We start from the raw sequence: 21,219 nt of genomic DNA, 5'->3' as shown, positions 1-21,219 counted from the left end.
TTTACTAATCTTACTGTTTGTCCTCGCTGACCTTAAAGTCATGAGACTACTGCTTCAGCTTCCTGAGTGCTGTGGTTACAGGCACGTGGCATGGTGCCTGACTGCTGCTAAATGCTTTTGAGGGTGTGGAATATCAGGAATTCTCATAAATTCTTACTGGAACTTACACTATTTTGGCAAAAGTATCTATTGTAGAAACATACATCTTTTACACCAGGAGGATTGATCTATATATAATATAGATTCATAGTCCTAGAAAACTTGTACTTGGTGTGTATGTATGTGTGTTGGTTTTATGTAAACCTAACAAGCTAGAGTCACTGAAGAAGAGAGATTCTCAATTAAGAAAATGCCTCCATAAGATTAGCCTGTGGGCAAGTCTATACAGTTTCTTAGTTGATGTGAGAGGGCTCAGCCTACTGTAGGTAGTGCCACCTCTAGACAAGTGGTCCTGAGTTATATAAGAAAGTACGCTGAAGGAGCCGTGAGGAGCAAGCCAGCAAGCAGTGTTCCATGGCGTCTGCTTCAGGTCCCACCTCTTCTTTCTTATCCCAACTTCCCTGAATAACATGGAGTGATCTGAGCATTGCAAAATGAAACAAACCCTGTGTATTTACTCCTTGTAGTGCATATGTGTCACCTCAGATATTCGGCATGCTGAAGCATAATCAGGAGGATCACAAGTTCAAGGCCTACCTGGGATAAAGTTAGTTCATGGATAGCTTAGGCAACTTAGTGAAACCTTATCTTAGAGACCAAGGGCAAAGGATGCGATTGGTGGCTGAGTACTTTCTGCCTGTATGAGGCACCAGGCTCAAACTCTAGCACTGAAACCAACAAATGAAATATCAAACAGGATGCATATGAACACATTAAGTTACATGGTTAAAGCTTATCAATATGTTTAGGGGAAGAAAATCGATATGCAAGAAACTTACCCATTATCCCATGAATAAAATTGAACAGAGAAACCAAGTTGTGTGATGTAGGGATGGTTACACAGGTGTGAGGCTGTAAGGCAACAGGGGCTGACTCTCTTGCCATGTTGGTGGGAGAGTGGTTGTGATGGGGAAGGCTCCTCTGAAGCCTCTTCTGTCTCTGTCTCATTCCAGGTGGTTCCTGTTTGCTTTGTGCATCCTTCCGAGACAGGTGATGTTTAACAATATAGTAGAAATTAGTAAAACCAAAGAACTGTAGCGAGAAAAAACTGTTGGAGAGAGGGCACTAGATAGTTGACCAGGAGCAGAATCTGGCAAAAAACAAAACAACAAACAACAAAACATTGTTAACTGTATATATAGTCCATGTGTTGGAGTTTCCAGAGGAGGTTTTATGACAGAGTACTAGCTTTGATTTAAAATATCTCATCTCATTCTAAACCTTCAATAAACTGTCTTAAATGTAGAAATCAATCAAGTAAGATTGAGTTCCCTTTGAATAAGAGAAATCGAAGAACAAGCAGATTATTAGCACAGGGAAGAGAGAGAAGTGTGTGTGCATTCAGACCAAAGAATTTTGAGTGAGGTGTGACATGGCCATAAGAGTGTGAGCTGTCTTTTTCCCCCTAGTGCGGCTGACACTGCAGGTCTGCGTGGAGACCCGGTTGCGGGTCTCTGTTCCACAGGATGAGGTTTGTGAAAGTTGTTAAGAATAAGGCCTACTTTAAAAGATACCAAGTGAGATTTAGAAGGTGTCAAGAGGGCAAAACTGACTACTATGCACGAGAACGCTTGGTGATCCAGTACAAGAACAAGTATAACACACCCAAATACAGGATGATAGTTCGTGTAACTAACAGAGATACCATCTGCCAGATTGCATATGCCCGTGTAGAAGGGGATATGATCGTCTGTGCAGCATATGCACATGAACTTCCAAAATACGGTGTGAAAGTTGGCCTGACAAATTATGCTGCAGCCTATTGCACTGGCCTGCTGCTGGCCCGCAGGCTTTTGAATAGGTTTGGCATGGACAAGATCAATGAAGGCCAAGTGGAGGTGAATGGAGGTAAATACAATGTGGAAAGCACTGACGGTCAGCCTGGTGCCTTCACTTGCTATTTGGATGCAGGTCTTGCCCGAACTATAACTGGCAATAAAGTTTTTGGGGCCCTGAAGGGAGCTGAGGATGGAGGCTTGTCTATCCCTCATGGTACCAAACGATACCCTGGTTATGACTCTGAAAGCAAGGAGTTCAATGAAGAGGTGCATCGGAAGCACATCATGGGTCAGAATGTGGCAGACTACATGCGCTATCTAATGGAGGAAGATGAAGATGCGTACAAGAAACAGTTCTCTCAGTACATCAAGAACAACGTAACTCCAGACATGATGGAGGAGATGTATAAGAAAGCTCATGCTGCTATCCGAGAGAACCCAGTCTATGAGAAGAAGCCCAAGAGAGAAGTGAAGAAGAGGAGGTAGAATCGTCCCAAGATGTCTCTTGCCCAGAAGAAAGACTGGGTTGCTCAAAAGAAGGCAAGCTTCCTCAGAGCTCAGGAATGGGCTGCTGAAAGCTAAAACAATTTTTTATGAAGATTTTTTCATAAAGACAATAAACATATTGATCGAGAAAAAAAAATGAGTGTGAGCTGTTACATGAGCACAAAAATACTTTCTTTTAAAAGAATATTTATTTATTTATTTATTTATTTATTTATTTATTGTGCATGTACATGTCTCTCTGTGTGTCTGAAGAGCCCGAAGAGGGTATCGGACCCCCTAGAGTTGGAGTTACACATGTATATGAAAATGATTATCAATATTCTGTACATATTAATTAATGTTGGAAATTAATATGGCTGCAGTTACTCCTTTGAGGAACCATCTAGCTCCCCAAAATAACCACACAGAGACTTTTTACTAGTTCAAAGCTTAGGCCTTAGCTGGGCAGGCTCTCAGCTAGTTCATTTAAGTTAACCCGACCATTTAGCCTTATCCAGCCCAGTGGCTAGCTATACCTTCCAGGCCTGTAGTTATGTTTATATCTTCTGCTGTTTCCTGCTAATGAATTCCTCTTTCTTCTTCCCAGAATTCCTTTCTCCCTCCCAGGAAGTCCCACTTAGCTCTCTCTACTGCCCAATCACAGGCTTTAGCATTTTATTAACCAATTGACTTGGAGAGCAAGATTTGCACATCAAACTCCTGTGAGAGAATTAGTCCTCTTGGGGCAACTGCTATCTACTGCTATGGAATTTAGCATCTGAATACATAGCCACAAAAGACCAATGCCAACACAGGTGGTTGCTAGCCACCTGATATGTGAGCTGTGAATCGAGCCTTAGTCCTCCTCAAAAGCAGCAAGGGCTTTTAAGCTTTCAGTCATTCATCTAGTCACATCTGGAAGAGGATATGGTATCATGTAGAAATTTCCTGAGAGTAAAACCTTCCATCTTGGAGGGAAACCTCTTAAGGCAAAATGTTCACAGCGAGGTAAAGCAACAGGATATTCTAAGGGGAAGTGAAATACTGCAAGGATGTTCCTTAAAACCGGAAGTAAACAACTCTAGCTTCAGGAAGTCCCTAAAACTGACCAGATTCATTAGGATTCTCCCATTGCATGTGTATATAAGCAGTAAAGACTTCTGAGAGTCACTCTCAGACAAGACCAGCTGCCTGAAAGAATCAGAGCCCAGTCTGGCAGCCCTGCAGGATCAGAGACTAGCTGAACAGTCTAGAGGAAACAAAGACCAGTTGAGCTACCTGGAAGCTTTGTGAGTAGTCACCCATGCTGGAATGGGCTTTGGCGATGCAGTTTTCTTAGAGTCATTTCTGTTCCTGTAAGTAACCCCTCACCCATATTACTGTAAGTAACCCCAATAAAAAAAATCAATAGTTCACCAAGTTGGACTTTAATAGAATCTGTGCTTTGGTCTATTGTTGGCTCCCTATCCAGGGTGAATAGGAATTTGTTCACATTTTCCAGTGAAAAGTGTGTCATACAACCTATGTGGTGTCACTTAGAATCTTGCATGGGGCTTAGGCTAAATGGGCTTCCCTCTTCAAAGCACGGCATCTTATCTGATGTGTAAGATACTGGACTATGGCAGAGCTCTCTTCTTTTCATTTTTCTCTATTTCATACAGGAATCTTTTATAAACAATAGTTTTATTTATTGTGTGTATATGTACATGAACATGTACACATGTACCATGGTGTGTGTGTCGGGGGAGGGGGAATCAGAGGACAGCTTTCAGGTGTTGGTTCTATCTTTCCACCCTGTGGGACCTGGCAATTGTAGTCAGATTGTCAGCTATGGCAGCAAGCAACCTTACCTACTAAGCTATCCTGCTAGCTGCCTGTATACAAACCTGAAATTTACGCTTCATTAGGTTTTACTGTCTGATTTATCATTTCATGATGTGCTTCATGGATATTTTATCATTTAAGATACATAAATGCTTAACTTGCCTGTGATCCCACTCGGTGTTTGGGTGGAGTGCTCAGTCTGTTCCTCTAGAAAACCAGCCCGGTATTTTTTCTGTTAATCACAAATGTTTTGTGTAAGCATGTATTTAATTTTGATATTTATGTACTTTCTACCTTATTGTATTGATTCTGTTCTAGTGCTGAGATTGGTTCTTGGTTTTGTAGTTCTGTTGTGAAGTTAGAATACTGCTCACGGAAGCCATGGTTGCCACTACATTTTTGCTGCTTTTTTTTCCCAAATACCCTCAAAATCATTTTGCCACACTACAAAATGAGAGGAAAGCACTTAACCCTTTTCCATTCCTTTTTTTCTTCTCCTCCTTTCCCCTTCTTCTCTTTTCCTCCTCCTTTTCTTTCCTTCCCTTCTTTCTTCCTCTTTGTTTCCATCTTCTGTTCCTTTTCTTTTCTGTGCTAAGGGGTCACATCTAGACTCCTGTACAGCTAGACAAGTACTCTAGCACTAAGTTACATTACTGCCCCTTCCCTCCTTTTTTCTTAAAACAGAATCTATGTAGCTCAAGTTGTCCTCAAACTCATGGTACCCCCTTTTCCACCACAGGAATGCTGGGTTGTATAGGTGTGTGCCACCATACCCAGTTTATTTCTCATGTTTTTCTACTGATTATGTTTATATGTGTATGTAGATGTGTGTGTGTGTATTTTCACCATTTCAATACTTATCATTTTAAACTTGATTATTTATCAGTTTTAGCATCTAGCATTAATTCTAAAACTTAATTTTAAAAAAAATTTATATATTATCAAAAGATCAGTTGCATTTTGATTGAAGGAGGTCAGGTGGGCTTTAAAATCCATTGCTTTTTTTTCTATTTAATGGAGAGTCTTTCCACATTCTGCCACTGAGTTGCCAGATTCTGTTGTGGCTTATGCGAGTTCTCGAGCCTGCTGTAGATGCTTTCCTGGGAAGAGAGAGTAGCCCAGAGTACTGGGCCCAGACCCCATCTGCAGCAGAAGTATATTCACTGACTAATAAGATCGAATTCCAAGGTCTTTGTGTCTTAGTGCTGCACAGGGTTACAGAGCCAACGTTGCTTTCCTTATTTCAAGCCTATTGGCAGCACCCTAAGTTAGTCTATGCACGATGTCTACATGCCTGTTTTTGACTGTCTTTGCAAGGTGTATTCAGTAAACAAGGCATGCTCATGCCCTGCCACCAGCCATTGGTGCCTTTTGTCAGATTAAACTCCATCAGAGATCCAGCTACTTTTACTTAATTCTAACTTTATCCTTTTTATGATAATCAAATGTCAATTGCCCAAGGCCAGGGATGGAAAAGTACTGTAGAGTGTGCCTAGGGGTTTCTGAAGTAAAAGATTGGGTAATTTATATTTTTAATATAAGTGATTTAGAGCCTGCAGCTTTGATCCAATTAAGTAGAGAATCAAATTAGCTGAAGATAAAATGAAGATGGAATGGAGGGAAGTCTTCCTGACTCTCAAGTTTTCTAAAAGAGGCTTGTTGGAGAGCAGGCATTCCTGTCCTTGGCTGCACACTGGAATTAGCTGCTGAGCAGCTTGGCCCAGTGCAGATGGCCAGGACCTGACCCTGTAGACTCCAGGGTAATTGCATGCTCATTGTTCCAGATACCAAACAATTCCAACTCTCCTCACATGAATTTAATATGCACTTGTGGTTGAAAATGACATCGTTTTTAATACTCAGTGAGCTAAATATTATCCAGGAGACTAATCTGAAAATGGAGACTCCAGAGCTCTAGCTCCATACCTCTTGGTTCATGGATTAGAGTCAAGCTTAGGGAACTGCACTCCTCACACATATCCACAGGATGTGTTCTATACAAAGATGTGGCTATCTGACCACACACGGTCCCATCTCCACCCTGCCATATGATATTAACTGGATTCTTGCAATAAATTCCATGTACACATACCTTTTTCCAGCTTGAAACATTCTCTGGCTGCTCAGTGTGTAGCAAATGCCAGCGGGCCTTCTGGGTCCTGCTCTAGGTGTTAGCCATCATCATCATCTTGACTTTTTCAGGTACTCAATTCCAGCTATGTGTACAGTAAGAAAATTCCAGTTTCTATGTGTACAGTAAGTCCTTTCCAAAATTGACTTGTGCCCGCTTTGATAGTGTGTGCTTAAGTAATTACTTCTCCCTTCAAAGGCCCTTCCTCCCTTTATCCACCCACATCCTGCCCTCCAGCAGCAGTTAGAAGCTAGGCCTTCTAACCTGGTCCTTTCAAACCAGGTCCTTTCACGTTAATTCTGTTTATGCTTCCCCTGTGTGCCTCATGCTACTCGACTTGCATCTTACTTGCATTTTGCTTGGTTTGACTGATTCTGAGGTGTGGAAAGCTGAACCTATCCTATTTATCTAAAAATGGCACACACTGTCTCCATTGATTGATATCTCCTCTAACATGCTTAGATGAATTGGTGTATACTCTTTCAGTTTTTTGTTTGTTTGTTTTGTTTTGTTTTGTTCTGTTTTTTGGTTTTTCGAGACAGGGTTTCTCTGAGTAGCTGTCCTGAAACTCACTCTGTAGACAAGGCTAGCCTCGAACTCAGAAATCTGCCTGTTTCTGCCTCCCAAGTGCTGGGATGAAAGGCGTGTGCCACCACTGCCCAGCTACTCTTACTAGGGAGGTAGAGGCAGGCGGATTTCTGAGTTCGAGGCCAGCCTGGTCTACAGAGTAAGTTCTAGGACAGCCAGGGCTACACAGAGAAACCCTGTCTCAAAAAAAAAAAAAAAAAAAAAAAAAAGTACTCTTTTCAGTTTGAATCCTTACATACCCTACAGGCTCATGTTCTGAGTATCTGATGTCATTTCAAAAGCTGTGGAGCTTTTAGGAACTCTGAATTGACAGGCAGAAGTAAGTCACTTTGAAGAGTGGACCTTTGAAGGTTGTATCTGCCTCTGGTTCTGGTCTGCATGCTCTGCTTCTAGGTTAGCCATGACATGAACAGCGCCTCTGGCTCATGCTCCCGCTGCTTTGAGGGAGCTACTCTGTCCTACCCCCAGCCTCCCCAGCCTCTGGAATGGAATACTTCTGAGATTATGAGCAAACTTGAATCTTTCCTTCCTTTAGGTTGTTTCTATCATGATTTGGGTCACCGTACAGGGCCTTCTTGTACAGCAGACCATGCTGAGTGTTGAAGAGATGGTCTGACAGTTAAAAAGCACTTATTAATCTTTCAGAGGTCCTGGCTTTGATTCCCAGCATACTCATGGCAGCTAACAACGAGAACAGTTCCAGCTGAGTCACACCTTCTGGCCTTCTAGAGTATCATACATGCACACGGTACATAAACACGAAGGCAAAACACCCAGACACATAAAATATAAAATAAAATAAAATAAAAATAAAAATAATAGAAAGTAAGTCATGCTGCCTCACGTGTCAATACTTTTACTTTATGAAAATGCTTCCATGTTTTGCCCTGCCCTTTCTTTTCCGCCTCACCTTGTTTGTGATCTCTGTGTGTTGATGAAATTAAATCAAGTTCATTGCTTCTGTCTGTCACACAGTGTTGCTTAGGGTCCACTTACCACTACATCTTACTTAACTGATTCTCTTTTCATGGGTGCCCAGTTTGTCCATAACTCTCACCTGCCACAGGAGAACACACTGGATATTCTCTTACTTAACTTCCGATGAATTTATGTGATATTTTTTTTTGCCTGAAATACATACCAATGCACTTCGGTATAGGGCATGTTCTCTGGCTGGCTGTGTAGTCTGACCTCCCTTTTGGTCTCAGAACCTCCTATAACTTGGGAGTCCTTGGGAGAAATTGTGCTCCCTTAAATTACTCTGGCAAGGGAAGACAAGGGTTTTGATTCAACACATTACAATAGAAGGTGAGTCAGGATATTGGGGTTGTAAGAGATTCATTAGAACTGCTTTGAGATATTCATCTATTCACCAGAATTATGTGTATAGAAGTAATTTACTTACTGAAGAGATTACCAAGAGTTTGTAAACTAATAACAACAGTTGATATTCTCACAAGTGGAACTAAGAGAACCAAAGGTTTATTCTGTACAAGAAAATAAGTGGTGTAGAAAACATGATGCCTAAGGCTGATCAAGCCAACTTTATGACCTAAAAGGTACTCAGTTGGAAATTTAAAAAAAAAAAATTATGTGTGAGAGTATGTATGTGTATTTCCTGCAGGTGTACACATGACACGACACACACATAGAGGTTAGACAACTTACAGGATTTGGTTTTCTCCTTGTACCATATGAGTCCCAGGGATAGAACTTGGGTTACTAGATAGAGCAGAAAGCCCAACAAATGAACAAACACCACTAAACCCCTCACATGGAAATTTTTGCTGTTGTAGGACAGCATTCTAAAGTCATTTCAGAAGACTACAGAGAGGAGTGGGTGTGCTGGGCAGGATTTGCTATTGGAGAGTGAGGTCCTTGAAAAACAGCATAGAATAACAATGACGTCGTTACCCCTGAGCATTTCCTTCATGTAAGTACTGTACTACACAGTGCACATACCCCCTCCAGACATTACCAGCTTCCTTTAAACACAAAAATGCCAAGGCTTAGAGAATTTGAGCAATTAAACCTCAAATCATGCAACTGATAAATAGCAAAGCTAGTACTTGAATCTAATGGTTTATTGTGAAGTATTAAGTGTCAGATATTTGGCTTATAACTAGTGCAGAAAGAAACGTATGTTTAGAATTGTGTGGGCCAAGTCAAACTTCTTGCTTTGTCTTACCAGCTGTCCCTTGAAGGGAAAGTTATTGAATATGCCAGGCATCTACATTTAATAAAGACACGAGTGAAAATAGGCACACTGCCACATACGTTAGAGGCTTTGTGAACATCCCTTCCCTTATTGAGCTCTTCTTTCTACTTCAGACACAGGTTAGAGATTCTTATATCTATTGAATAAATGTAATATGGGGTTAAAGATTTTCAGTTATTATCTGAAGTTTCACCTAGCTTAACAATAAGGCTGAGATCTAAAAACGCACAGGGGCATGCATTTAAGAGGAAGGGACACTAGAATGATTGCTTTGACAAACCAAAGGCAAATCTGGCCTGTTTGGATTATCCCTGAGGAAGGCCCTGGCTGCTACTCTTTCTGAGCAGTCTGTATGTTACCTGCCTGATCTCTAGAGATGGAGAGAATAAGATATGATGGGAGTGATCTGAAACTAACTCACTTTGCCCCTTTCCTCAGGCCTCATGTGGGAAGTGTTGTGGGTTCACAAAGCTAAGAACCAGTGTTAACTCTCCCAGGAAACTGCTAGAAAGGAAATTAATTAACCCCTGCCAAGGCTTCCCAGCTGCGGGGCAGGAATTAAGCTGTCATCCCTTTTGGATGCTTGGATCAGACCTGCTTTGGCTGGCTCAGCTTCTGAACGAACAACTGGCTCTTCTCCCCTTGGGCTGCCCTTAGACTTGGGAACACTGTTCCAAGCAGGTAAGATGGGCATTCCCTTTCTGGGGCAGAATCGTCCAGTCGCTGCTACTTGTCTCCAGTGTTGAAAACTCAGGAGAAAGCTCTTCCTTGGGATTCAGCTGCAGCTACCCATAGCTGAAGTAATGCGATTTGCAGAGGCCTTGAGAAAGTAGCTTTAGCTGTGCACACCAAGGAAACTTCAGCTGTTTGGGATCCTCTGGCATCTAGACCATTGTTAGCTCTCCAGAGGGAGGCTCATGCCGTGTGAAAATCAAAGCTGCTGTGGGCGCCACTTTTAATGAGATCTTTCAAAGGGATCAGCCTAAATGGTCTGTCAGAATCATAATGTCAGGTGGATTTCATGCTCTAGACAGATCTGACTCTCTCTCTCTCTCTCTCTCTCTCTCTCTCTCTCTCTCTCTTTCAAGCAAACAGTAATAAAAATAATTTAAAATTCTTCTGGGAAGATATTGATTTAATAGGAGCTACTGGTTTTCTGCAGTGATGGCTCCAGGGACTTTTCACTGTGTGGTTGCAATGCCTGGCTCTCCCCACCAAGCCTCCAGAGCTCCCAGCCATCAATTTATCAACCCAGGATGACAACTTCATTGTTGTTCTTTGGAAACTCTGGCTTTTCAGAAGCTCTCAGGGTGTCAGGCTCCAAGATGCCTTTGGAAAAGTATTCTTGTATAGAGAAGGAAATATGTTCAAAAAAATGCTGCATCTTTTGAAAATCAAGATAGAACCCATTTCTTGCTCTCTGTTACCCATAAGTATCCCCCTTTCTGTAACTTCTAAAAAAAAAAATTAGATGGAAATAAAAACTGTTCAGGTTGTGTAGGGCCGTGGGCAGGCCAGATGTTATCACATTTTTTGGCTTGTAGAAAGGAATGTTGCATTAATGTGAAAAACCCGTGAATTTTCCAAAATTGCTGTAACAAATTCCTACAAGTTTGGTGGCTTAAAATAACTTCAATTTGTTCTCCTGTAGTTCTGGAGGGTGGATGCTCACCCCTAGGTACTGGCAGGCCAGGGAAGTGCGTTTCTTCACCTTTTATGGTTTCTTGTGGCTGTCCTCATTTCTGGGCTTATGTTCTCTTCTCATATTGTTCTGACATCTGCGTCTGCATTTGTGTCGTCTGAGTTTTAGATTCTGACCCTCCCTCCTCCCTCTTATTCTGTCCAACCTGATCTCCAGAGTTTGACGTTATCTCAAAAGAGAAGGCAGACACAGAGGAACACACAAGAGGGGGAGGGGAAGAGGGAAGTTTGGAGAGGGAGAGAGCCTGCATTCATAACATGTTAACATATTAGACATTACTCATGGACTTTAGGGTTAGTGAAGTGAAGCTAGGGTCCATTATCATGCCCCCATTCTATTCCTCTGTCACTGGCTCACGCTGGGCCTTTCAGTTCTGTAGTTACTGCAGAAATACATGTTCACAATGGACTATCTGAAGGCAGCTCATTTTTCAAAAAAGGTGCTGAGGTCAGATCCCAGGACTACATGAACTAGGAGTGCTGGGCTCTGGACAGGAGTAGATCCTATGCTTTTGTCTGATTTGGGCCTATGCTTTTCCACATAAGAAGGACTTCTACAAGACCTCCTTTGAAAACAGGTTCTGACCCTTCTCAGGGAGGAGAAACCAGTACACCAGGCCAAGTAGTGAGCAGGTGCTAGCACAGTGCCTAAGTTTAGTCCCCGTGTTATGCAGGCACCATGTCACTGCTGGAGGTTCAGTGACAAAAGGCAGCCCCGACCCTTAAAAGCTTCCTGATAGACTACCTCTTAAAGCAGGCCCCTCACACTCCAGTGAGCAGAGGGATCACCTGGGAGCTTGTTAAAGTGAAACCTTGGTTCAATAGGCGGAAGGTGGGCTGGAGAGTCGGTGTGACTACCATCTCAAGTAGCAAGGGTCTAGAGGGGGCAGACCATCCACGGGTAGTTCATTTATAATATGGCTTAAGTGTTTTGCCGCCAATGAGAGAGTAGCGGAATGTATCTAGCCAAAGCTTGAAAAGAGAAAGGATGAATCCTAGCGGGAATGAACAGTCTTTTTTTTTTTTTTTTTTTTTTTTTCTGAATAGCAGCTTGCCAGGCAAAGAGCAGGGGAGAGGGAAGGGAGGGAGACAGAGCAGCACAGGCAATGGGATAGAGACAAGATCCTGAAAAGGCAGGAATAGAAGCAGGACTGTGGCAGCGTGTAGGGTTGGGAGGGTAGCATAAGCTGAGGCCACTGGGCCAAGTAATGTTAATCAGATCACATACTTGTTCTCCTCTGAGCTTAGAAGTTTAGACTAGGTAGAGCAAGGATTGGGGAAAATGGAGCCAGAGAGTGGCTTCTGTTGCAACCCATTCTGACAAATTACTAGACAGTTATTATTGGTAAATGGCAGGGTACTTAAAGGAATGGAAGGAGATGTACTTTTCAAACAAAGGTTTTGCCATGTATAGTGGCTCGCATATGGTGACTGAAACCAGAGGATTGCCATGAGTTCACAGACAGCTTGTGCAACAGAGTGAGATGACGCCTTAAAGCATGTATAGTTATTGATGTGAAGGTATTATTCAAAGCCCATGGGCATGCCAACGCAACACGTATTTGTAATCAGCTGAACTGTACTCTTCTGCAGTGATGACATAAGCCAAGTTCTGGCTCCTTTGGAAATACTGATGTCTGGATAAGCTGGGGATAGCAGGCCAGGATCAGCAGGGAAAGAAGTACTGTCTGATTTCAGTGCTCAGCCTACCTCCCTTCATGCCTCTCGCCTTACTCTGGACAGTATCTGGTCAGCATAGCACCTTGGAAGTTGTTGGAAAGCTTTGCATTCCCGTGCTCCACTCTCATTCCTACTACTGCCTCAATATTGGAACACAAGTTGTAGAAACTGACCTAGATTAAGGGGCCAAAAGACAATTACAGTCCAAGGACAGTATGGAGATATCTAAGATCAATACAAATGTCCATCATTGATTTGATAGTTGATCTATGTCAGACTTGGCACTAGGAGTTTGCAGTATCAGCATTTCATCCTATGTTGTCTACCGAGACAGGTATTAGTTTTCCCTTTTTAACATTTACTGCTGAGAAAACCAAGGCTCAGAAAGAGAATGCTACTTTTCAAGATGGTATAGCTAGGAATTGAGATCATGACTGACTCTCAAGATGACTCTATATAATCACCTGAACCAACAGCCAAAATAGGTTCTAGTTCAGCTAGATAGCTGTTAAATATTCAACATGTAGAGCAGTGATGTGGTCCAGGCATCGTGGCTACAATCAGGAAGTACCAGGCATCAGGCTCCATGTAGGTACACAGAGAACAGTCTGTATTAGAAAGACCAGCTGGACAGTTAGAATGCTCTGGTCAGAATAGACAAAATGCAAAACCACTACAGAGAGGTGGCCAGAAGCTGCTACTAGGTAGAAAGGGCAACAGAATGTATCAGAAACTACTTATCTGCAGTTGGGGCAGCAAGTGGAGTTATGTCTCAAAGATAATGTACGAGCCACTTTTCTAAACCTGGTCAGGTAGTCAGAGGCAGATAACAACTGAACTGTCTAAATTAACTGCCTTAATTGAGGGCATACCTCATCTTCTGTCACCATCACTGGATCCAGGAAAACTTAAGATCCACTCTAGGTGGACCTAGACATCAGGCAAATGAGTGTGGGAGTATATGTGCATGGGATCTGCTTTCCAAAGTTTATTTTTCCTGTCACATTTATCTTCTCTTCTACATTTTGGTCTTTAGACTATAATCTAGAGCCCTTGTGAATGTTCTACTGTCTTGAAAGTACCCTATCCCATCCAAACCGAGACACTAAAGAGCCAGGCCTGGTTAGCACATGTGTCGAGGGGGAATCACCTCAGGGAGCTATTTTAGAATGAAAAATCTTTGGATGTTTATTCTGTAGAACTTATTGGTACCAAGTAACTTTGTTTTAAACTTTTATTTGATAAAACTTGTATATAATATATAGCATGTTGTTTTTAAAATTTCTCTCTTGGAATAAACAGAATTAATACGCATATGCTTTATCTCTCTTATTTTTTTGGTAATGAGAACCTTTAAAATGAGTCTTTTAGCTATTTTTAAGAATTAATCACACTGGCATTAGCTACAGTCATCATGTTATGCAACAGATCTTTGAGCTTATTTATCCTGTCTAACTAAAATTTTATATCCTTAAACTAATATTTCTACCCTCTGACCCTGTTAACTCCTATTCTTGTCTCTGCTTGTATGAGCTCAACTGTTTAAATTTCAGTATTTTAAGAGAAATCATGCAGCATTTGTCTTTCTTCGATTTATTTTACATAACATAATGTTGTGATCTGTCTCTGTGGTCACAAATGACATAACTTATTTTTAAAGGCTGAAGAATATCTGTGTGTGTGTGTGTGTGTGTGCATGTGCGTGTGTGTTCTTAATCTATTCCTCAGTCAATAGGCATTTAGGTTAATTCTATATCATGGCCTGTGAATAATGCTGCAATGGGAGGGGCGGGAGTACATTTTTGACATGTTAATTTTATTCCAATAATGAGACCTCTGGATCCTATGGAAGTTCTATCTGTGTTTCTTGAGGACTCTTCATTCTGTTTTCCATTAACAATCATATAACTTCCAATTTTCATCAACAGTGCACAAGGGTTTTCTTTTCTCCATATCCCTTCTAACATATCTCTCATCACTTTTGATACCTATTTGAACAGATGAATAGATCCTGTTAGCGATGTCTTATTGTGGTTGCAATTTATCTTTCTCAGATCATCATTGATGTTATGCATGTACCCGCTATCTATTGGTTTGCTTACTTTTGAAATAAAAAATATATTTTCAGCTCTTTACCCATTTTCTAATGTGGTTGCTTTCTTTGTTTTGATTCAACTGCTTTAATCTTCCAATATTAACTCCTTACCAAATGCATGATTTAAAAGTATTTTGTCCCATTCCATATCTCTGTGCCTCTCAGCTGATCATTGCTGTTGCAACATAGAAGCTTTTTAATTTGATGAGGCTTGAGTACTTTTGAACAAGAACCCACCTATGCAGGTGGCCCTGAGCTGGCATTCTTTAAATCCCCATCCTGCTCACCTTTGATGCTACCCTGGGGCCAGCCACTCAACTCTCCTCCCCATGCCTGCCTCTGAATCTCAGGACCAGTTTTGACTCTATACACATCTAGAGTACATGCTTTCACTACAGTGAAGTCCTTCATCTTCTGAAGCATCCTCCATCTATCATTTGCTTCTCTGGAAGTCATCCATTCTTAAGCAAGTATGCTCACTCTCTTCATAAATCAGTTCCTGTTAGCACTGGCTCCAAAGTAGGGCAATTCTATGAGAGCTTTTGTTCTCAAAGACACGGCAAAAGGTAATTATTTAAAGTATAAAAAGTCCCTTTACTACCACTTTGTCAGAATGGTCAATAGAAGACAAAAGAGGAATCCTCGTGTTTCTGAAGAAGACAACATTGGATGTATCTCTTCATTCCATATTTACCCCATCCTCTCTGAGCTTCTTTTTGATATTTATGTTTCATAACATAAAATGGGCCACTTACTTATGCTACATCTAATCTTCTCTCTATCATTGTTTAAGCCCTTCTGGGATCTGATGACAGGTATTACACTCAATCTCTTATGGCTCCCTCTCCCCTGTATTGAGGCTGATAACATTTTCTGAGGCTGATGATTCTTCTGAATTAAGGAATATAAACTAGGGAGAAATATATCAAAGGCTGGGATGACCAAGTGCTTCCCAAGATGCAAGAAGAGCACCTTGCTTGCAAATGAAGATTAAATGAGATTGTGGTTGTTTAAAAGAGAATGGTTTCCATAGGTTCTTAAAGGCTTGTTTCTCACCTGTTTGGAAAGGATTAGGAGGTGGGGCCTTGGAGGAAATGTGTCACTGGGGGTGAGTCTCTCTCTGTCACTCTGTCTTTCCCTCCCTCTCTCCCACTCTCTTTCCCTCTCCCTCTCTCTCTCTCTCTCCCTCTCCCTCTCCCCCTTCTCTTTCTCTCTCCTCTCTCTCCCTCCTGCCTGTGCCAGCCACTGCTCCAGTACCATGCCACTCTGCTCCCTGAAATAATCATGGACTAATCCTCTGAAACTGTATGCAAGCCCAAATGAAATACTTTCTTTTATACGAGTTGCCTTGGTTATGATGTCTCTTCACAGCAATAGAACAGTGACTAAGACAGAGGGTGGTAATTATACCCAGTCTGTAGATTCTGATTGTTAATATGTCTAGAACCACAAAGCAACAGGGAATATAATCATCAGACTGCATCAATAATGTCCATGGAATCACAGAGGAAATGTAGGAAAAATAAAAGATTTCTGAAAATGTTCTGAGCAAAAATTTGGGGCTGGATTTTGAGGTTTGGAGGTATCATTAGCATTTGAAAGTTAAATGGTGGTTCCTAAAAGTCATCATGTATTTATCACAAAGACACACCCCAAATCTACCGTCTTCTTCTAAAATAATGAGATTTGGAGCCAGTGAGACAGGCAAAGAGTGGATAAAAGTCCTTGCCACCAGGCTAACAGTGGGCGTTCAGTCCTGAGGACCCACATGATAAAGGAAGAGCACTAAGTCCTTTGTCCTATTATACCACTATACATGACATGTGCTCATGTGCATGTTCATACAGATACGTAAACACATGTCATATTTTTTTAAAAGTAAAATAATAGAATTTGAATAAAATTCTCCTATACATGAAGAATATACTTAGCCTCGTCATGTGGTTAGCACTGATCACATCATGGCTTCTGTTGGCTTCCCGTCCTCACAATGTGTCTTTAAGATGAGCATTGCTGGTGAGTTTATCTCTTATCTGTCTGTGCTCATAAAAAGACAATTAAGAAAAAAATGAAATCTTAGAGGATTCAAGTAATTTGTACTATGTGTTGGGGTTCGAGTCGCGGCGGATGCGTCTGCAGACACCAGGCCCAAACAGCTTCACGTGTAAGAGGTTTAATTAGAAGAGGTGGAGGATAGCGGCGCAGGAAGAGAGAGAGAGGGGAGAGAGGAAAGAGAGAGAGATGGAGGAAAAGTACCCACATAAAAGTACCCATGACATATATATATGTTGTGACGTAGCAGTCCAAGTAAAGGTGGGAGTTGAACCCAATGGATTCTGGGAATATGGTGGCCGTTGCCTTGGCGACAGGTCTGTGGACCCGCCCATATCTGCCGCAGGTTCTGGGTGCTAACACTATGGAACTTTGGAAGTTATGGGATTTAGAGATTTTTCTGATAAGACCTATACCCATTTCTTACAGCACGTTCTTCACAGACATTGTGAATGTTGACTTCAGCCAAATAATTACTGACATCTTTAATATTACTAATTGGCATACAGTATTTAAGGGGTACAGTGTGACATTTTGAAACATGTAGAAAATGATCAGATCAAGGTAACTGCTGTATCTACCACCTCACACATACCACTTCTTTGAAGTGGAGTACTCAGGACCCCCTCTCTCTATTCACCGTTTCAAAATATTCAGTTAATTGTTGCCAATCAACACTCTCCTCATTGTTCTATAGAGCTGGAAAAGTTATTCTTCAACTCTCTTCTCTCTGTTTAGGTTTTCCCTACACCTTCTCAAGCTCTGGTAACCACTTTTATGTTTTCTACTTTTCTTTTTGATACCAACTATTTAGTTTCTGGATACAAGTAAAAACATCTGTTGTCTTTCTGTGTCTAACATCCTATATCTAACAATATCCTTGTCCTCTAATTCCATTCGCAGTGCTACAAATGACAGAAGGAACCTATAGACAAATGGAACCTTTTCCAAAAGCTACAAGGGGACTTAAGAGCTCTAAACAGCTTCTAAACAGAACATGAAATTTCATAAAATATATTTACATTAAAAATAAAAGGGTAAAGTTTTTGAAGGAAGAAGAGTTTAATGTGTATGCATTTTTTTTCTATGTTAAAAATAAAAGGGAAACACAATGTCACACACAGGACATCCTGGTTATGTATACTCTTGCTATACTTACACCATGAAAATAATTATTATAAATTATATATATTTTATAAGAGATAAAAATATGACAAAGAAAAAGAGAGACTGAGAAATTAGATGCTAGCTTACAGGTCATAGAGCAGAGATTAGAGGTTCTGGAACTTACAGCTGAAATAAAAAAGGCAGTTACAGATGAGAAAAATCCACAAAGGCTGGAGAAATTGGAATGGCAACTCATAGAGATGAAATATATTGAATTAAGAATTCATATTCTTATGGATATTGCCTCAAAACAGTATCATATAATAAAATAAATGTTTCATTTTATACAGTTTGGAAAATTGAGATATGTTGATATTTCGTGTTAAAGATGCATATTAGAAATTCCAGTGGCCTTCCGCCATAAGCTCTGAAGGAGATGATTCTGAGATCACACATTTATTGAGATGATGACTGTTTTAGAGATGCCTTTGATGATAAAAGCTGATGATGGTCATCATATATGTCCATTAGAATATAACAATTTTATGGACATTATGGCATGAAGCCTATTGCAAATATAGCTTACATTCCTACAGGCCAAGCTATGTAAAAATCTAATAAATTTAAAAGAGATGCTCACAAAGTATAGGGGGAATAATAAATATACCAGGGATAGATTAAATGATGCTTTGCTGATTTTGAATATTTTAAAAATCAACAAGATAGATAACACAACTGTTAAACACCAATGCGTTTTAGAAAGGACTGCTGAATTAGATCAAACTATAGAAGTTCTAGTTACAGAATGGAAGAAAGAAAATATGTTGCATTGGGGAGATTTTACATTTGTTCCAACAGGAAAAGAGAAACTGTCTTCTATCCAAACTACTGGAAATAAGATTTGGCCCGAGAAGACCTCCTGAAGATCTTGACTACAGACAAGAAGAGAGAGATTGATAAGATGAACAAGACAGGTAATATATGTAATGATCCTGCAACTTGGAACAGCTGTGAGACTGGCTGAGTCATGAGAAAAAAAGTCTATACATAGCTAATGGAGAGTCCTCAAGACTTATTATGTCATCCTTTCATATGGTGTAGATAAAAATGTATATCACAAGCCAGGCAGTGGTGGCACATGCCTTTAATCCCAGCACTTGGGAGGCAGAGGCAGGTGGATTTCTGAGTTCGAGGCCAGCCTGGTCTACAGAGTGAGTTCCAGGACAGCCAGGGCTATACAGAGACACCCTATCTTGAAAAACCAAAAAAGAAAAAAAGTATATTACAGTTTTGATTTGAATCCAAACTAACTTAAGAAAGACAGGTGTCATTTACCTGCTCAGACAGAGAGTGGAAGATCATATTTGGCTAAACTGTGCACCTTGCACATTCCATACATCATCGGTACAGAACTATTGTGTTATTTTGTGAGAAACTATGTTCACAGAAAATGACAACCAAGGGAGCAGCCCTGGCAAGATCCTCCCTCAAGGATGCTGGGACACTAGATCCTACCTCAGACTGTTTTGATGCTGTTTCCTTGGGAGATTTGTTCCAGAATGGCTTCAAAGTGGGTTGCTGATGCCAGATGACCTCGCTCCATCCAGCTTTACAGACTGATCCAGTCAGGACTTAACTTAAACCTGAACTTTCTCAGCATACTGAGATTGGACAACAATGCTGCAGCTGGCTTTCTTAAGACCATTTCCCCGTTTTTCTTGGGTCCCCAAAAGAAAACTACACCCCTAAATCAGCAGGAAGCAATTTTAAGAAAACTTTGTCCTTTTCACAAGAGATGGGGTGGAGAAATTTTGGTCATTCATTGTATTTTGGGTGTTTGTTGTCATTTAAAAGGGGATAGTTATGAATAGTTAGAGTCTAGGACATGAAGGATATGAAATAAGGAGAAGAGATTCAGGGACTTCATTTTCTCTTTTTTATCCTTCTTTCTTTATTAGGTAAGGGGAATAGGGGTTTAGAAGAAAAAGAGGGGATATACAGAGAAGGAGGCTACCATGAAAGGAGATGGATCATGAGCATTTGGCCAGGAGAAACAGCAAGCAATATGCGAATACATGACTGGGATATAAGTTAAAATAGCTCCAAAATTGCCATACCTAGACTTAGAGTTTATAAATAGAATTCGTGGATTATGTGTCTTTTATGTGGTAGCAAGAACTTATAATTCATTTTACAAATTTCATTCTGTTGTATGATTACTAACATAGCCAAATCATCAATGATGTCCCCCTGGAAAGGATGGCATCAGTAAAAGAATCTTACGATGCTGTGATTGGCTGACTCAACATAAACTATGGGTATTGATTTATGGTTTGATAGAATTTTAGAAAAACATCAGTTGCTCATGTTTATTCCCAAATCTCTTCTTGTTCAGCTTTATTTAATAGTTGTTTTTTTTTTTTTTTTTTTTTTTTTTTTAGCAATTCTTAGGCAAGAAATATGAATGACCTGCATATCAAGTAATATCAGCATACATTGTAATTTTTCGTCTCGTTGTTACCTATTTTAGCCCATTTTATTATGCTGATGTTTTGTGTGCTGGAATGTGTGCTGACAAGTGGAGTCCACAGGACTTTGGATATAGGTCTTCAGGCTCTGCCTACCTTTTAGTTTTTGTTATTGTTGTCAAGATGGGGTCTCTCGCAGGCTTAGAACTTGCTAAGTAGGCTGGTCAGCCAGTTCTAGGAACCTCCTTTCTCCAGTTCTCCAGTACTGGAGTTTATGTCCCAAGCCCAGTTCCTTCCCGTGTGTGCTAGGTATGGAGCTCAAGTCCTTATGTTTGCAAGGCAAGCATATTGAGCCAACTACCTAGCCCATCTTGGTTTCCCCCCTAGTCTATCTCATTGCCTTTTCATTAACTTTCAGGTAGAAAGTGTGGTCTTTCAGGATCCTTTCCCCTTCCCTTCCTTCTTTCCTTCTCATGGAAGACATGCACACAGAAAGAAGCTCACAGGAAAAGCACATGGTTGTGGGAGGAAGGCTCTCCAGCCCCTAAATCTGTTGGTGATAAACTGGGTCCACTCTGGCCACTGAGTATGGCCCAACTTCTCCCCCTAGGAAATCCCAGCACAGAGTCACTTGGAATGACCTCACTTTCTGGGTCTCCTGCACACTGATCAGGTTTGTAGGGCACAATGTTCCTGCACCAGGGGCAACTTGTGAATTACTGTTTTCCAGGCAAGCAAGACACAATTTCTCTGGGCTCTGAGGCTTCCGCCATGACTCAGAATTTCAGTGGTTTTCTGTTCTAGCTTTCCTGAACTCCTAAATTGAGATGGTAAAAGATTGCAGGAGATGAAGGTGGTTATAACCCCTCTTTAGGTCTGCCCAAGGAAAAGAATTTTCTAAAAGTTTCAGGGAGATTCCTTATGCAATAGAA

General features: G+C 40.9%; 1 pseudogene; it reads left to right on the top strand.

Annotated features, from left to right (window-relative positions):
• The first annotated feature begins 1,625 nt into the window (after positions 1 to 1,625).
• LOC116095398 lies at positions 1,626 to 2,580 on the top strand (annotated as a pseudogene).
• The last annotated feature ends 18,639 nt before the right edge of the window (positions 2,581 to 21,219 follow it).

Source organism: Mastomys coucha, unplaced genomic scaffold (genome assembly GCF_008632895.1).
Source record: "Mastomys coucha isolate ucsf_1 unplaced genomic scaffold, UCSF_Mcou_1 pScaffold18, whole genome shotgun sequence".
Lineage (NCBI taxonomy): Eukaryota > Metazoa > Chordata > Mammalia > Rodentia > Muridae > Mastomys > Mastomys coucha.
Note: the sequence above shows the minus strand (reverse complement) of the source record. Positions and strands in the feature narration are given on the sequence as shown.